The following is a 15,637-nucleotide window of genomic DNA, read 5'->3' on the forward strand; positions in this document are numbered from 1 at the left end:
GTGTGTGTCGACGACCCGCTGCGCTCTCTGCTCAATGTTCGAGTCCGTTTGCGCTGCGCGTTCTGCTCTGTCGTTAACGGCCCAAACACTCCAATCATGTACCGATCACGCACTGGAAAAGCAAAGTCCGCTCAAATAAGGAGAAATTTCTCAGTAGTAACTTAGATTTGTGTTTGCTGAGCTGGTATAGTAATGGTGGCAACAATGGTAAAATGACCTGCTCTGATCACATGCTCTGGTAATAATAGCTTTGTACTATAGCTTTGGACTATAGCTTTGGACTATATTTTATTTTGATAATTATTAAAAAAGTGGAAAAAAAATCTTAAATTGATTATGTTGATTGATTATTGAAAAATAATAATACATTAATATATTTGTTTAATATTTTAATATAGGGCTATTTTCTGTTCCTGCACTGTAATCATAGTTATTTATTTATATTTTTCATTATATTTTATTTTGTGATATTGGTTTGAGACTGAGAGTATTTTATTTAGTGGAGAACTTTGCAGCAGTATTTTATTTCTTATTCTTTTTTTATTTTATATCTATTTTATTATATTTTATTAAAAAGTGTTTAAAAAAGTGTAAACAACTTGTTAAAAAAAGTTTATAGTAATAAACAACCTGCAGTTTAATGTTTGCATTTCTTTCCCTTACTGTACCGAAAATAAACCGAACCGTGACTTTAAAACCGAGGTACGTACCGAACCGTGATTTTTGTGTACCGTTACACCCCTACCATATACATATCTACGTTTGAGCAGATATCCACAAACACAGTAACAGTAAACACGGGTCTAAATATTATATTAATATTAAATATTATTATTAATATTCCCCATATATCTAGCAACAGTTCAACTGCAACGTGACATTTATGCAACAATAACAAACTAATATGTAAGAATTTCTTACCTTACATCTTTCTTGTCTTCAAATCGCGTTCTTCTTCTTCTGAGGTAGCCTAAATCCAATGTAAGCTCAGGCACGTCTTTCAAACTCGACGAAAAGTGAAGTGAAGTGTTTTGTTGTTGAGGTAATGAGCGAGACACGGTCCATGTGGAGATTTGCATGTGAATATCTTTTGCGCGAGTGGGCGTGGCCAAATTAACTGTAATGAGGAAGCGTTTGAGAAGCTGGAAATCTTGTTGGTTTTATACAAATTACTTAAACAGAGAATATTTGTTTTCGTTTTGAATCCGATCATTTAAAAGTACACACTTAAATGTTTATAAAGGTATATGGCTCATAAATGTGTGACAAGTATTCGCTGAGTTTTGTGTCAGTTTATATAGACGTGCTCAAGAAAAAAAAGTTCATCGCGACGGAGAGGCAGAACGCACACCCTGTTTATTTTCTTTATTTTACAAAAGCACAATGTTTTGGTTTGATTGTAAGTGGACACATACAAAAGGAGAAATATCACAGATTCTTTTTTTATATTTCTTTTTTCTGTATGACTATAAATGACTGAGTAATTTAAGTTTATAGTGCTACAATGTGGAGAAAATCCAGCAAAACGCGCCCGCGCGTTTGTCGACCTCAGAGGGTTAATCTTCGACCGTTACCTGATAAAGAACTGCTGGCATCACTGGCTGTGGTACTAAAAGGGACAGCAAAAGACTGGTGGAGGGCTGAAAAAAGAACATAGGTACATGTGTGGCAAGGTGGGTGACGTAGTTCAGTTTCATTGGCTCATTGGTACATGATTGTCACCCACCATAGCCTATTGGAGGTGGCACTGATGGTATTTTAAGGCTGGAGTTAGATCGCCTGGTGTGCGTCACGACTGGGACCGCCCATACTGAGCGCGCTGGTGTAGACGGTACGTGGTTTCTCTTGGTTTGTAGCTGTTTGGCTAATAGATGTGAGCATGTGGATTTTAAATGTAGACTTTCTCTTTTCTCAGTGCGTTTTATGCCTGGTTGGGTCATAGGCTGTCCACTGCATGTTAGGTATTTGCGCGATTCTTTTTACCTACTGTTATTTTGGCGTCGGGTGATTAATTATCTGTTTAACTCTTAGCCGTGAAATCAGTGAAAAGTCTTCCTCCATGTTAATTCATTATGAGCTGTGAGTGACCATACACCCCGTGTGGCACAAGGAATTGCGTGGGGTAAGTGTGATTTAATCTGCTTCCTCTTTTTCACAAGACCAGTATCTAATTAAGCATTCTTCCTTCTTAGTGCGCTAAGCTGTCTCTTCCATCGCGTTTCTTGAAGGCGGAAGTTTATATCCGTTGTTAAAGGAGGATGCGCTGCTATTTTTCCTTTCCTGCTGTTTTTGGGGCTGGTTTACATCTAGGGCATTATTAATGTCATCGTTCGTGCCCTGTTAAGTGTTTACGCTCAGGGAACTCTGATTCTGGGACCTGCTTCAGTGATCATTCGAACTGTTGCATTCATTTCATTTTGTGCGTTTATGTCGTTGTTTACTAGTATTTTGTTTTGTATATTTGCAATAGTTCAAGCTTGTTATTGTAATAGTGTTTCTTTATAAATGTTTTTGTTTACTTTGATGGAAATATTTCCACTGTATTATTGAACTTAATTTGTTTTGTTTGCTTTGGTGTATTCTAGGCACTGCTGGCTCGAGGCTGGGAGGCTAGCTAGCTAGTTTGGAGTACTACGGGTGGTGGTGCAGTTGTGTGGAGTGCAGTGCTGCTTGGATTCACCTCTCACTGTGTGTGCATGTGTGTGTGTGCGTGTTACACAAATCCACAGATAGGGTCTTCACTCCATCTAGCCTGCCCCAGCCACTGGAAAGCCTGTGTCTTTTATGTCTTTTGTTTATTTTTTTGTTGTGACTATTTTCCAATTGACATCTTTATTTTTGTCCAGTACACAGAGTATCTGATTGCGACAGTGCTTGGTGGTGACCAGACATTGATTATCATGGAACATTTTAACTATTTATGATGATTTGAATAAAGTCTTTTTGTACATTGTTCACACGCCTCTCTCGGATTATTTCAGCCTACGAACCTGTGTCCCTTATTTTGGTCATTTCCCCGTTTCTTTACGGGGTGGTGTAGTCGGATTGTATTTGTTCAAACGTACTTATAACGTTGATTCCCCCCCCCCCCTTCCTTCAGCATTGCCACACATGGAAAAGCTTTAAGGATAAGTTTTTGTTTGCATTTTTAAATGAGGATTTTAAAGAAGTGGCTGCACAGAGACTCATAAATGGGAGACAACAAAACAAAGAGAGTATTTGGGATTTTGCTTATCACTATAGAGCCCTTTGTATGAGAAACAAGCCAAAAATGACTGAAACAGAAGATTGTGAATGCAATTCTCAGAAACTGCAACCCAAGATTAGCCAGTTTGCTGAGAAGCTCTGCAACCACAGTCGATGAATTAGTTCGTTTAGGGACACAGACTGAGAAGTATTGGATGGGAGCTAAAAACCACTGGAGTTTAGTTAACAGTGAGGAGCAAAACAGGAAATTACCAGCAGCAATGTCAAAAAGACAAAACCAACTGATGCTGGTAGATCAACATAGTGCTAGCAAAGGGTACAGAGCTCTTCAACTACCTGTGACCATCAATCACACAAACATTGATGCTATAATTGATACCGGTAGCACTTTTTTGATTGTCCAGAAAAAAGATCTGGGAGGAACTGAGCAAGAAAGGAAGTGATCAGTTTTCTACAAGCAATCAGAACTTTATTTTAGCAAATGGACAATGTCAAAAAGCTATCGGAAAGGTGAGATGGATGTGTGAGATCAAAGAAGAAAAGTTTGAAGTGGATTTTTTTGTAATGGAAGATAAGGATTTAGCAGTATCAGTAATCCTGGGTCTTGACTTTTTGAAAAAATCTAAAATGGTTTTGGATTTTAACACTTTGCACTTTCATTTTCCTGAGGTAACACAAAAGAAATGTGTTACATTCCATTTTTCTTTCCATGATGAACCATCCACCAACCATTTTTACATGGCTATCCTGGATACAGAGGAAGATCCTGCCATAAGTGAAGAGGACCATCATCTCATTGTTGAAGCAGCAAAGCATGCTGAAACAACCCCTGAGATACAAGCACAGCTTAAAGACCTGATGTTAAAGTGGCCAACGGTATGTACACAAAGTCTAGGCCGAACCAGCATTATTCGACATCAGATCATCACAACTGACCAGCAACCAGTAAGAAAAAAAACATACAAAGTCTCTAGTTATAAGAATGATTTTATAGAAGGGCAAGTGAAAGAATTGCTTGAAAAGAAAATCATCAGCCTTCTACCTCTCCGTGGGCATCTCCAGTGGTAGTGGTGGACAAGAAGGATGGGAACAAGAGACTATGTGTAGATTACAGAGGGCTGAATGCGAAGACTCACCTGGATGCCTATGCTATGCCACAAATTGTTAATCACTGAATGGAGCCAAAGTTTTCAGTACTTTGGACCTTAAAATTGGGTATTGGCAAATGGAGATGGAACAGTCTAGTGTTCAGAAAACAGCGTTTTGCACATCTTCAGGATTATATGAATTTTTTATGTCTACCCTTCGGCCTTAAAAACTCCGCCGCATCTTTTCAAACAAATTCTGCCTGGTCTACATTGATGATATTGTGGTTTACTCTCCTTCTATTTCAACCCACATTCAACATCTCCAGAAAGTGTTTACTTGTCTTCAAAAGGCTGGTTTGTCTCTTAACTTGAAGAAATGCAATTTCATCAAGCCATCACTGATATTTCTACGGTCTCTGCAGATGGAGTTAAGACAGATCTGGAGAAAATATCGGCTGTCCAATCATTCCTGGTACCGGCATCAGTCAAAGAGTTCCAAAGATTTCTGGGTCTGTCAGGTTGGTACAATAGGTTTATTGAGAATTTTACTGAGAAAGCTGCTCCAGTTCATGCTCTAAATAAAAAAGGGGCAAAATGGATATGGTCTGAAGATTGCCAACGAGACTTTAAGACGATCAAACAAGATCTCATCAGTGCTCCGGTTCTATTCTCACCTGAAGTTAACCGTGCTTTTAAAGTTCAGATAGATGCCAGTGAGAATGGGTTGGGGGCCGTTTTAACTCAAGAAGAAGAAGGAAAAGAAAGAGTGGTGGCATATGCATCTCGGCTTTTGAGGGGAGCGGAGAGAGCATACTCTACATCAGAAAAAGAGTGTCTAGCAGTCATGTGGGCTGTAGAAAAATGGAGACATTACCTGGAGGGCAAACCTTTTGAGCTGGTAACCGATCATGCTGCATTGGTCTGGGCATTCCAACATCCAAAGCCATCCTCCAGGTTAATAAGGTGGACAATACGACTCCAGGGGTTTCATTTCATTGTAAGTTACCGTAAGGGACAGTGCAATGTGGTTCCTGATGCCCTGTCGAGACAGTACCACACGGAAACCAAGGCTCTTTTTTAAAAAACAGCGCAATAAAAGAATTCCCCTGACTACACTCTACCTGTTGATCTTGAGCAAATCAGCAAAGCTCAGAAAGATGACAAGGAGATCCAGAATTTGATATCCCAAAATCTGCAGAGAAAAAGTGACGATGCAATGCGAGTTCTCTTTGTTTGCAAAAATGGAGTCATTTTTAGGAGTGTCCCTGAAGGAAAGAAAGGACAAAAACTGCAAATAGTGATTCCAGCTGTTTTCAGAAAGACGTTTTTATCGTATGCTCATGACAATCCAATGAGTGGCCATTTAGGAAGTTTCAAGACACTAACGCTCAAAGAGTTTTCTTTGTAAAATACATCCTCAATAAAATATTCTAAACTTCTTGTGCTTAAAACATAATCAATTCTTATTAGAAAAAGTCCAAGGCACTCGAATTGGTGAAAAAATTTTTAAAAAGCCTTTATTTCTTCATGGCTATAACTTTTAAAATTGTTACGGTGAGAAAAAGTAGGCCTACACCTACGCGTTGCGGCTGCTAGCCTTCATCAGGGTGTGTAAAACAAACTTCATCTCAGTTCATTTAACAAGAGTTAATTAGTCGAATTAGAAACACCTGATCTTGACCTGATCAGCTTAAAGATAGGGCTACCTTTCAAAGAGTATGTTTTTCACAATACAATTGAATCAAATACACAAGTCAAATTACATACATGTCAGAATTTGTAATATAACTTCTCAACAAACGAGAAGAAAAAAAAAAAAAAAAAAAAAAAAAAACATCAAATTAACAAGATACAGAGTTAATACATTACAAAAATGGTACAAAATCTAGTTCTCCATTTAAACCCGGAAATGTAGTTGCTTTCAATGTATAAATCCAGAAAGATTCTCTCTGTAACAACCTTTTAGTTCGATCTCCTCCTCTTATTGATTTCGGGATATGTTCAATACCTATAATTTTTAATGTATTAGGACTACCATGATTCATATCTCTATAGTGCAGTGCCATGGGGTATAACGGATTACAGACTCTTATCGCATTTTTATGCTCTGATAGTCTGATCTTCAATTTTCTCGTAGTCATCCCTATATAAAAACACCCGCAAGGACACTCCAGCCGATACACCACGAAAGAGGTATTACAATTAATGAATGATCTTATTTTAAAATCAGAGCTAGAGATAACATCTCCAAACACTTCAGTCTTAACCATGTTTTCACAATGATTACAATTACCGCATTTGTAATTCCCTACACTTGAATTTAACCATGTATTTGATTTTTTTATAGGAAGATGGCTTCTCACTATTTTATCTTTAATTGTAGGTGCTTTTCGGAATGAAATCGAAGGAGACTCTGGCATGACTTCTCTTAAATAAGGATCACTCATCACTATTTCCCAATTACTTTTAATAATCTTCTTAATTCTGTTTGCCTCTGTGCTATATTGTGTCACAAAATAAACTGAATTATCTGAATCTTGTGATTTTTGTTTTCGTCGTAATAGCTCATCTCTACTCATATTTTTTACTTTATTATGTGCTTTATTAATCACCATATTTTTATACCCTCGTTCTTTGAATCTTTGAGTCATTTCCTCTGCCCTAATGTCAAAATCTTCTTCTCGATCGCATATTCTTTTCAACCTCTGGAACTGTCCTACTGGAATGTTTTCAGTCATCCATAAAGGATGGAAACTGTCTGCTCTTAGTATAGTATTTCTGTCGGTTTTTTTTCTAAAGATAGTAGTATGTAACTTCTCATCACTGTCTTTAAAAATCTTAACATCTAAAAAATTGATCTCAGTGTATGAATACTCTAAGCTCAGCTTCAAATTAGTATTGGTATTATTCAGATACGCATGAAAAGCTAACAAATCTGTCTCCGAGCCTCTCCATATCAATATAATATCATCTATGTATCTACCCCACCACTCAACATACTTCAGATAGGGATTTAAGTCCGAGAATACAAATCTCTTTTCCCAAAAACCCAAAAATAAATTTGCATAATTTGGGGCAAAGCACGCACCCATAGCTGTACCCTTAATTTGTTTATAGAATTCGTTTTGAAACAAAAAAATGTTATTGTTCAATGTCCATTCTGCTAACTGTGCAATAAAAAAAGCAGGTGTCCTTTCAACAGATGATCTCATATCTAAATAGTATGCTAAAGCTTCCAGTCCATCCTTATGGTCTATGTTTGTGTATAGTGATTCTACATCCATGGTCACCAATATAGTAGATTCAGTAATCTTCAATTCTTTAATGTTATTCAATACATGGGTGGTGTCTTGTATAAAAGAAGGGAGTTCACACACAATTGGTTTGATAAAACTATCAACGAATCTTGAAGCTGGCTCTGTGATGGATTCATTGCCGCTAATTATAGGTCTTCCTGGTGGGTTTTCGAGATTTTTATGTATTTTTGGGAGCATATAAAAAGTGGGAATCCTAGGGTTTTTACATAAGAGAAAATCAAACTCATTTTTAGAAATCCATCCCTCTTCTTCTGCATGTAGTAGAATGTCAGTCAGTTCGTTTTTAATTCCTTCTATTGGGTTAGATTTTAAGCGCTGATAATACTCACAATTCTGAAGTTGTCGCAAGGCTTCTTCTATGTATTGATGCCTACCCCATACCACAACTGCTCCTCCCTTGTCCGCTCTTTTGATAACAAGGTCCTCGTTGTTAGAAATCCAGTTCAGAGCTTCTCCTTCTTCTTTTGAAAGGTTGTATTGTTTTTGTTTATTCACAGCAAAGATCATGTCAATGTCATACGTTACTTTTTTGTAAAAGGAGTTCAATGTTGGATTGGATGTACATGGCATAAATGTGGACTTAGGTTTAAAAGTTGTCTTGTCGTAGGTACGAGTAGCTGGTTCAGATGAAAAATACCAAGCTTTAAGTTGAAGACTCCGATGAAACTTGAATAGATCCACTTTAGTCTGGAATTCTTTTGCTGTATTAATTGGGGCATAAGAAAGACCTTTTGACAACACAGAGATACAGCTTGCTGGTAGCGTGACATTTGAAATATTGATCACCTCATCTCCTTTGTTCGGCTCCTGGTGTATCTGCCTTGAACTAGAGCTCTTGGTCGATCTCTTTCTTCCTCGTCTCGTCTTCCGCTTTCTTGTCTTCTGAATCTCTGATTTGTTCTGGACTTGTTCTCTAAAAAATCTCTTCTGGGTGATGTCTCTAGTGCTGAACGGTCTTCATCGCTGCTTGGTAAATTGAAAGACACTGATCTCTTTCTGGGAGTTTTCACATTCCATTGTGACCATGTATAAACCTTATTCTCCTTGTAATCAGTTTCATCTCTTCCAAATTTAGCCAGCTTGTTTTGCTTCAGTTTTTTGGATAGTTGTTCTAATTCTTTGAGTTTCTCTTCAAATTGAAAAGGAGTTTCATGCCCTTCTGATGTAATCTCTTGTTTGATTTTAGAAATCTGCTTTTGCATTTCAATCTTCTGTTTTTTTGCCTCTTCAATTAATAATAATAAGACCGTTCAGCACTAGAGACATCACCCAGAAGAGATTTTTTAGAGAACAAGTCCAGAACAAATCAGAGATTCAGAAGACAAGAAAGCGGAAGACGAGACGAGGAAGAAAGAGATCGACCAAGAGCTCTAGTTCAAGGCAGATACACCAGGAGCCGAACAAAGGAGATGAGGTGATCAATATTTCAAATGTCACGCTACCAGCAAGCTGTATCTCTGTGTTGTCAAAAGGTCTTTCTTATGCCCCAATTAATACAGCAAAAGAATTCCAGACTAAAGTGGATCTATTCAAGTTTCATCGGAGTCTTCAACTTAAAGCTTGGTATTTTTCATCTGAACCAGCTACTCGTACCTACGACAAGACAACTTTTAAACCTAAGTCCACATTTATGCCATGTACATCCAATCCAACATTGAACTCCTTTTACAAAAAAGTAACGTATGACATTGACAAGATCTTTGCTGTGAATAAACAAAAACAATACAACCTTTCAAAAGAAGAAGGAGAAGCTCTGAACTGGATTTCTAACAACGAGGACCTTGTTATCAAAAGAGCGGACAAGGGAGGAGCAGTTGTGGTATGGGGTAGGCATCAATACATAGAAGAAGCCTTGCGACAACTTCAGAATTGTGAGTATTATCAGCGCTTAAAATCTAACCCAATAGAAGGAATTAAAAACGAACTGACTGACATTCTACTACACGCAGAAGAAGAGGGATGGATTTCTAAAAATGAGTTTGATTTTCTCTTATGTAAAAACCCTAGGATTCCCACTTTTTATATGCTCCCAAAAATACATAAAAATCTCGAAAACCCACCAGGAAGACCTATAATTAGCGGCAATGAATCCATCACAGAGCCAGCTTCAAGATTCGTTGATAGTTTTATCAAACCAATTGTGTGTGAACTCCCTTCTTTTATACAAGACACCACCCATGTATTGAATAACATTAAAGAATTGAAGATTACTGAATCTACTATATTGGTGACCATGGATGTAGAATCACTATACACAAACATAGACCATAAGGATGGACTGGAAGCTTTAGCATACTATTTAGATATGAGATCATCTGTTGAAAGGACACCTGCTTTTTTTATTGCACAGTTAGCAGAATGGACATTGAACAATAACATTTTTTTGTTTCAAAACGAATTCTATAAACAAATTAAGGGTACAGCTATGGGTGCGTGCTTTGCCCCAAATTATGCAAATTTATTTTTGGGTTTTTGGGAAAAGAGATTTGTATTCTCGGACTTAAATCCCTATCTGAAGTATGTTGAGTGGTGGGGTAGATACATAGATGATATTATATTGATATGGAGAGGCTCGGAGACAGATTTGTTAGCTTTTCATGCGTATCTGAATAATACCAATACTAATTTGAAGCTGAGCTTAGAGTATTCATACACTGAGATCAATTTTTTAGATGTTAAGATTTTTAAAGACAGTGATGAGAAGTTACATACTACTATCTTTAGAAAAAAAACCGACAGAAATACTATACTAAGAGCAGACAGTTTCCATCCTTTATGGATGACTGAAAACATTCCAGTAGGACAGTTCCAGAGGTTGAAAAGAATATGCGATCGAGAAGAAGATTTTGACATTAGGGCAGAGGAAATGACTCAAAGATTCAAAGAACGAGGGTATAAAAATATGGTGATTAATAAAGCACATAATAAAGTAAAAAATATGAGTAGAGATGAGCTATTACGACGAAAACAAAAATCACAAGATTCAGATAATTCAGTTTATTTTGTGACACAATATAGCACAGAGGCAAACAGAATTAAGAAGATTATTAAAAGTAATTGGGAAATAGTGATGAGTGATCCTTATTTAAGAGAAGTCATGCCAGAGTCTCCTTCGATTTCATTCCGAAAAGCACCTACAATTAAAGATAAAATAGTGAGAAGCCATCTTCCTATAAAAAAATCAAATACATGGTTAAATTCAAGTGTAGGGAATTACAAATGCGGTAATTGTAATCATTGTGAAAACATGGTTAAGACTGAAGTGTTTGGAGATGTTATCTCTAGCTCTGATTTTAAAATAAGATCATTCATTAATTGTAATACCTCTTTCGTGGTGTATCGGCTGGAGTGTCCTTGCGGGTGTTTTTATATAGGGATGACTACGAGAAAATTGAAGATCAGACTATCAGAGCATAAAAATGCGATAAGAGTCTGTAATCCGTTATACCCCATGGCACTGCACTATAGAGATATGAATCATGGTAGTCCTAATACATTAAAAATTATAGGTATTGAACATATCCCGAAATCAATAAGAGGAGGAGATCGAACTAAAAGGTTGTTACAGAGAGAATCTTTCTGGATTTATACATTGAAAGCAACTACATTTCCGGGTTTAAATGGAGAACTAGATTTTGTACCATTTTTGTAATGTATTAAAGCCACACCGCGGAACTTTTGCGGCGCTAGGGGCGCTAGACCTGTAACTTTCACGTCTAGCGCCCCTAGAGGCCACAAGCGGCGCAGCACTGTCGCAAAACTCTAGAAGACATCCACTTAATAAATTAATTGCACAGAAAGTAAACAGAAAATAATGTCTGATCTGGTAAGTAGCATAGACCAGAAGTGCACAACCCTGCTCCTGCCGATCGTCTGTCCTGCACAGTTCATCTCCAATCAAACACACATGTCTTTAATTTGCAAGCGATCCTGAAGACGTTAATTGGTTGCTTCAGGTGTGTTTGATTAGGGTTGGAGATAAACTGTGCAGGACAGTCGATCGGCGGGAGCATGTATTAGACGTTTTGTACCTAAAACTAAGTTGTTATTGTGCTTGTTTTGGAGTCATTTTATCTTTAGATCCGACTTTATCGTTTTATTGTGTGTTTATTTGTGTTTTTCCTGTAGTAACCTATAAATTTGAATCTAAAATCATATAAGCATCTAATAATACATACACATTTGTATCTAAAATCATATATGCCACTAATAATAATATACACATATATGAATGTGTAAAAGGACAAAGAAACTGAAGCCTACAAATAACGGCTGTAGGCTATGTTGTGACTTATCAGTTTTGTTACACGATTTCCCGACTTCGCAGTAAATATTACATTATATATCCACTTTTATGCCGATGTTCGTTTTATTTTCAGTCATTTTCTTCACCACTTGAAGAATCTTCAGAGTCCTCTCCCGAAACAGGGAGAGGACGAGGAGGACGCGGAGGGAGAGCCGGGGGAAGAGCCAGGGGGAGGGGGAGGGGGAGGGGGAGGGGGAGGGGGAGGGGGAGGGGGAGGGGGAGGGGAAGTGTGAGCTCTGGTGGCCGTGGACGAGGAAGGAGAAGCATCAGATCATCTACTCAGACAGCTGATTATGAAAGACTCGAGGATCTTCAACAGAGGAGGAGAGCTGACATGCAGGTATGTGTACACTATTTATCTATTATTTGTACTGTAATTTATTAGACTACTATGTTGACAAGTTTGTTTTATGCATCTTAGGCCAGACTACAATCACTTGAAGCAGACCAAAGAGATGCTCTGCTCCAATTAGTGCTAGACAGATTACCTGGACTGCTTTTTGATCTCCTTGCACTGCAGGACAATCCTCAAATACCTCCTGTAGCTGGACGCATGCATTGGTGTGTGTGTTCAAACTGTAGAGACATGCAGAAAAATGGAGCGCAACTGGAAGAAAACAAAACTAGAGGTATTTCGCATTTCATGGAAAGAGAGCTCAATTACTTACAGAGAGGCTTTAAAAGCTGCTAGATCTGCTTATTTTTCAACCCTATTAGAAGAAAATAAACATAATCCTAGGTATTTATTTGAAACGGTGGCTAAACTAACGAAAAATAAAGCTTCAAGCACCGAAGTTTCCAAGCAACACAGCAGTAATGACTTTATGAACTTCTTCACTTATAAGATTGATAATATCAGGGACAAAATTATAACTATGCAACCGTCTACTACAGTATCGCATCAGGCAGTGCATTGTAGTCTCCCTGAGGAAAAATTTGATTCATTCGTTGCTATAGGAGAGGAAGAATTTACTAAACTCATTAAATCATCTAAATCTACAACATGTATGTTAGACCCTATACCGACTAAGCTACTGAAAGAAATACTTCCAGAGGTCATATATCCTCTTCTTAATATCATTAATTCGTCTTTGTCTCTAGGATACGTACCAAAAAACTTTAAGCTGGCTTTGATTAAACCGCTTGTTAAAAAAACGCAACTTGATCCTTCAGAATTAGTCAATTACAGGCCGATCTCGAATCTACCTTTTCTGTCAAAGATATTAGAAAAGGCAGTATCCTCACAACTGTGTTCCTTTCTTGAAAGAAATGATATCTGCGAGGATTTCCAGTCCGGATTTAGACCGTACCATAGTACCGAAACAGCTCTCGTTAGAGTCACAAATGATTTGCTCTTATCATCCGATCGTGGTTGTATCTCTCTATTAGTGTTACTCGATCTTAGCGCTGCATTTGACACCATCGACCACAACGTTCTTTTAAATAGATTAGAACATTATGTTGGCATTACAGGAAATGCACTAGCATGGTTTAAATCATACTTATCTGACCGTTATCAGTTTGTAGCAGTAAATGATGAGATGTCTCATCGATCACAGGTTAAGTATGGCGTACCACAAGGCTCAGTACTAGGACCGCTGCTGTTCACTCTGTACATGCTACCCTTAGGAGATATCATTAGGAAACATGGAATTAGCTTTCACTGTTATGCTGACGATACTCAGCTCTATATTTCTTCAAAACCTAACGAAACTTATCAATTCACAAAATTAACGGAATGCATAGCGGATATAAAAAATTGGATGACTTGTAATTTCCTACTTCTAAATTCTGAAAAAACAGAGTTTCTAATTATTGGACAAAAAACTTCCTCACGTAATAATCTAGAATACTGTCTAACACTTGATGGCTGCTCTGTTAAGTCTTCGTCGTCGGTTAGGAACCTGGGTGTGCTCTTTGATACCAATCTTTCATTTGAAAGTCACGTGTCTAGTATCTGTAAAACTGCATTTTTCCATCTTAAAAATATATCTAAATTACGTCATATGCTCTCATTGACAAATGCGGAACAATTAGTTCATGCGTTCATGACCTCAAGGCTAGATTATTGTAATGCTCTACTGGGTGGTTGCCCTGCACGCTTAATAAACAAACTACAGCTGGTTCAAAACGCAGCAGCTCGAGTTCTTACCAGAACCAGGAAGTATGACCATATTAGCCCGGTTCTGTCAAAACTGCACTGGCTCCCTATTAAACATCGCATAAATTTTAAAATATTGCTGATTACTTACAAAGCACTGAATGGTTTAGCTCCGCAGTACTTGAGCGAGCTCTTAACGCATTATAGTCCGTCACGTCTATTACGATCTCAAAATTCCGGCCAGTTGATTATACCTAGAATATCAAAATCGACTGCTGGCGGTAGATCCTTTTCCTATTTAGCACCAAAACTCTGGAACAGTCTTCCTACCATTGTCCGGGAAGCAGACACACTCTGTCAGTTCAAAGCCAGATTAAAGACACATCTCTTTGACCTAGCTTTCACATAATACATTATAGACTTCTATAATTTAATGTTATGCTGCATAGATTAGGTCAGCCGGAACCGGGAACAGTTCCCAAAAATCCTGATGTACTCGTTACATCACGAGAAGAATGGCATCTACGCTAATTTTAGTGTCTGTGTTTATCCCAAGGTTTTTCCTGCAGCCTGCCGGATCCAGGCCGTATCCAGATCTGACGAAGGACCTTCACCTGGACCGATGACAACGCAGTGCTGAAGTGCCAACTAGTCTCTCCCTATGGAGGATCCCACTACCACTCTACAGATAAGGCGTTGTCGGGAAAATTCGTCTTGCGGTCCTACCCCAAAGCAACTAATAAAATAAAATTCCTTATCAAAATTTATAAGGAAAGACAAGTATTTTGTTTAGGCTTGGCTTGTAGGGAATTCCAAACCTGCGTATATTCTTACGCACATAACTATAGAACCCATTCTAAATGCGCATGTGACCGCCATCAGCGTTTCTCACAGGTTCGCGTTTAAAGTCTGTGTAGAGAGAATGGTGTCGTCTTAGCGGCCCCTAATTTAATAACAAATGATCATTGCGACGGAACCAAATCAATTAAAACTAACTTTAGATGGAAATAACTTAACTCTGCTGTAAAGCCGAAACAATCTCTGTTACCTTAAATTATACGCTTATCTCTGTAAAGCTGCTTTGAGACAATCTACATTGTTAAAAGCGCTATATAAATGAAGATGACTTGACTTGACTTGACATGCCTACAGATACTGAGAGACTCTGCTGTGGTCAGCCTCCAGACCACTGCATTAGTAAACTGCCACACATGGACTTCTACATCCTGGATGAGGGAGTTCTGCGTCTAGCTCGTGCTGCGTGGAATGACATCTTTGCAGTCGATGACGTCCAGGAACCAGGCGAAGAGCAGCGCTCTTACAGACATGCAGCTTACAGGAATTTCGTGCTCTGGCAACATGGGCGTTTAGGGGAGGGCAATAGAGTGGTCATAGCAAGCTGTGTTGTGTGGCGCATTCGGGACAAGTATCCAGACATTAATGGACAATACACAGGTTTTAGAGTGCGCCGGCTTCCATAACTTATTAATGTCAATAAAAGGATTACATATGAAAATACGTGTTATGTTTCGTCCTTTGGAAGTAAATTTTACAGTTATTTCTCAAACTACCCATTCACTTACAGTACATAAAAAAACTAATAATAATAAAATATAAT

This window comes from Scardinius erythrophthalmus, assembly GCF_964197995.2.
Source record: "Scardinius erythrophthalmus genome assembly, chromosome: 14".
Lineage (NCBI taxonomy): Eukaryota > Metazoa > Chordata > Actinopteri > Cypriniformes > Leuciscidae > Scardinius > Scardinius erythrophthalmus.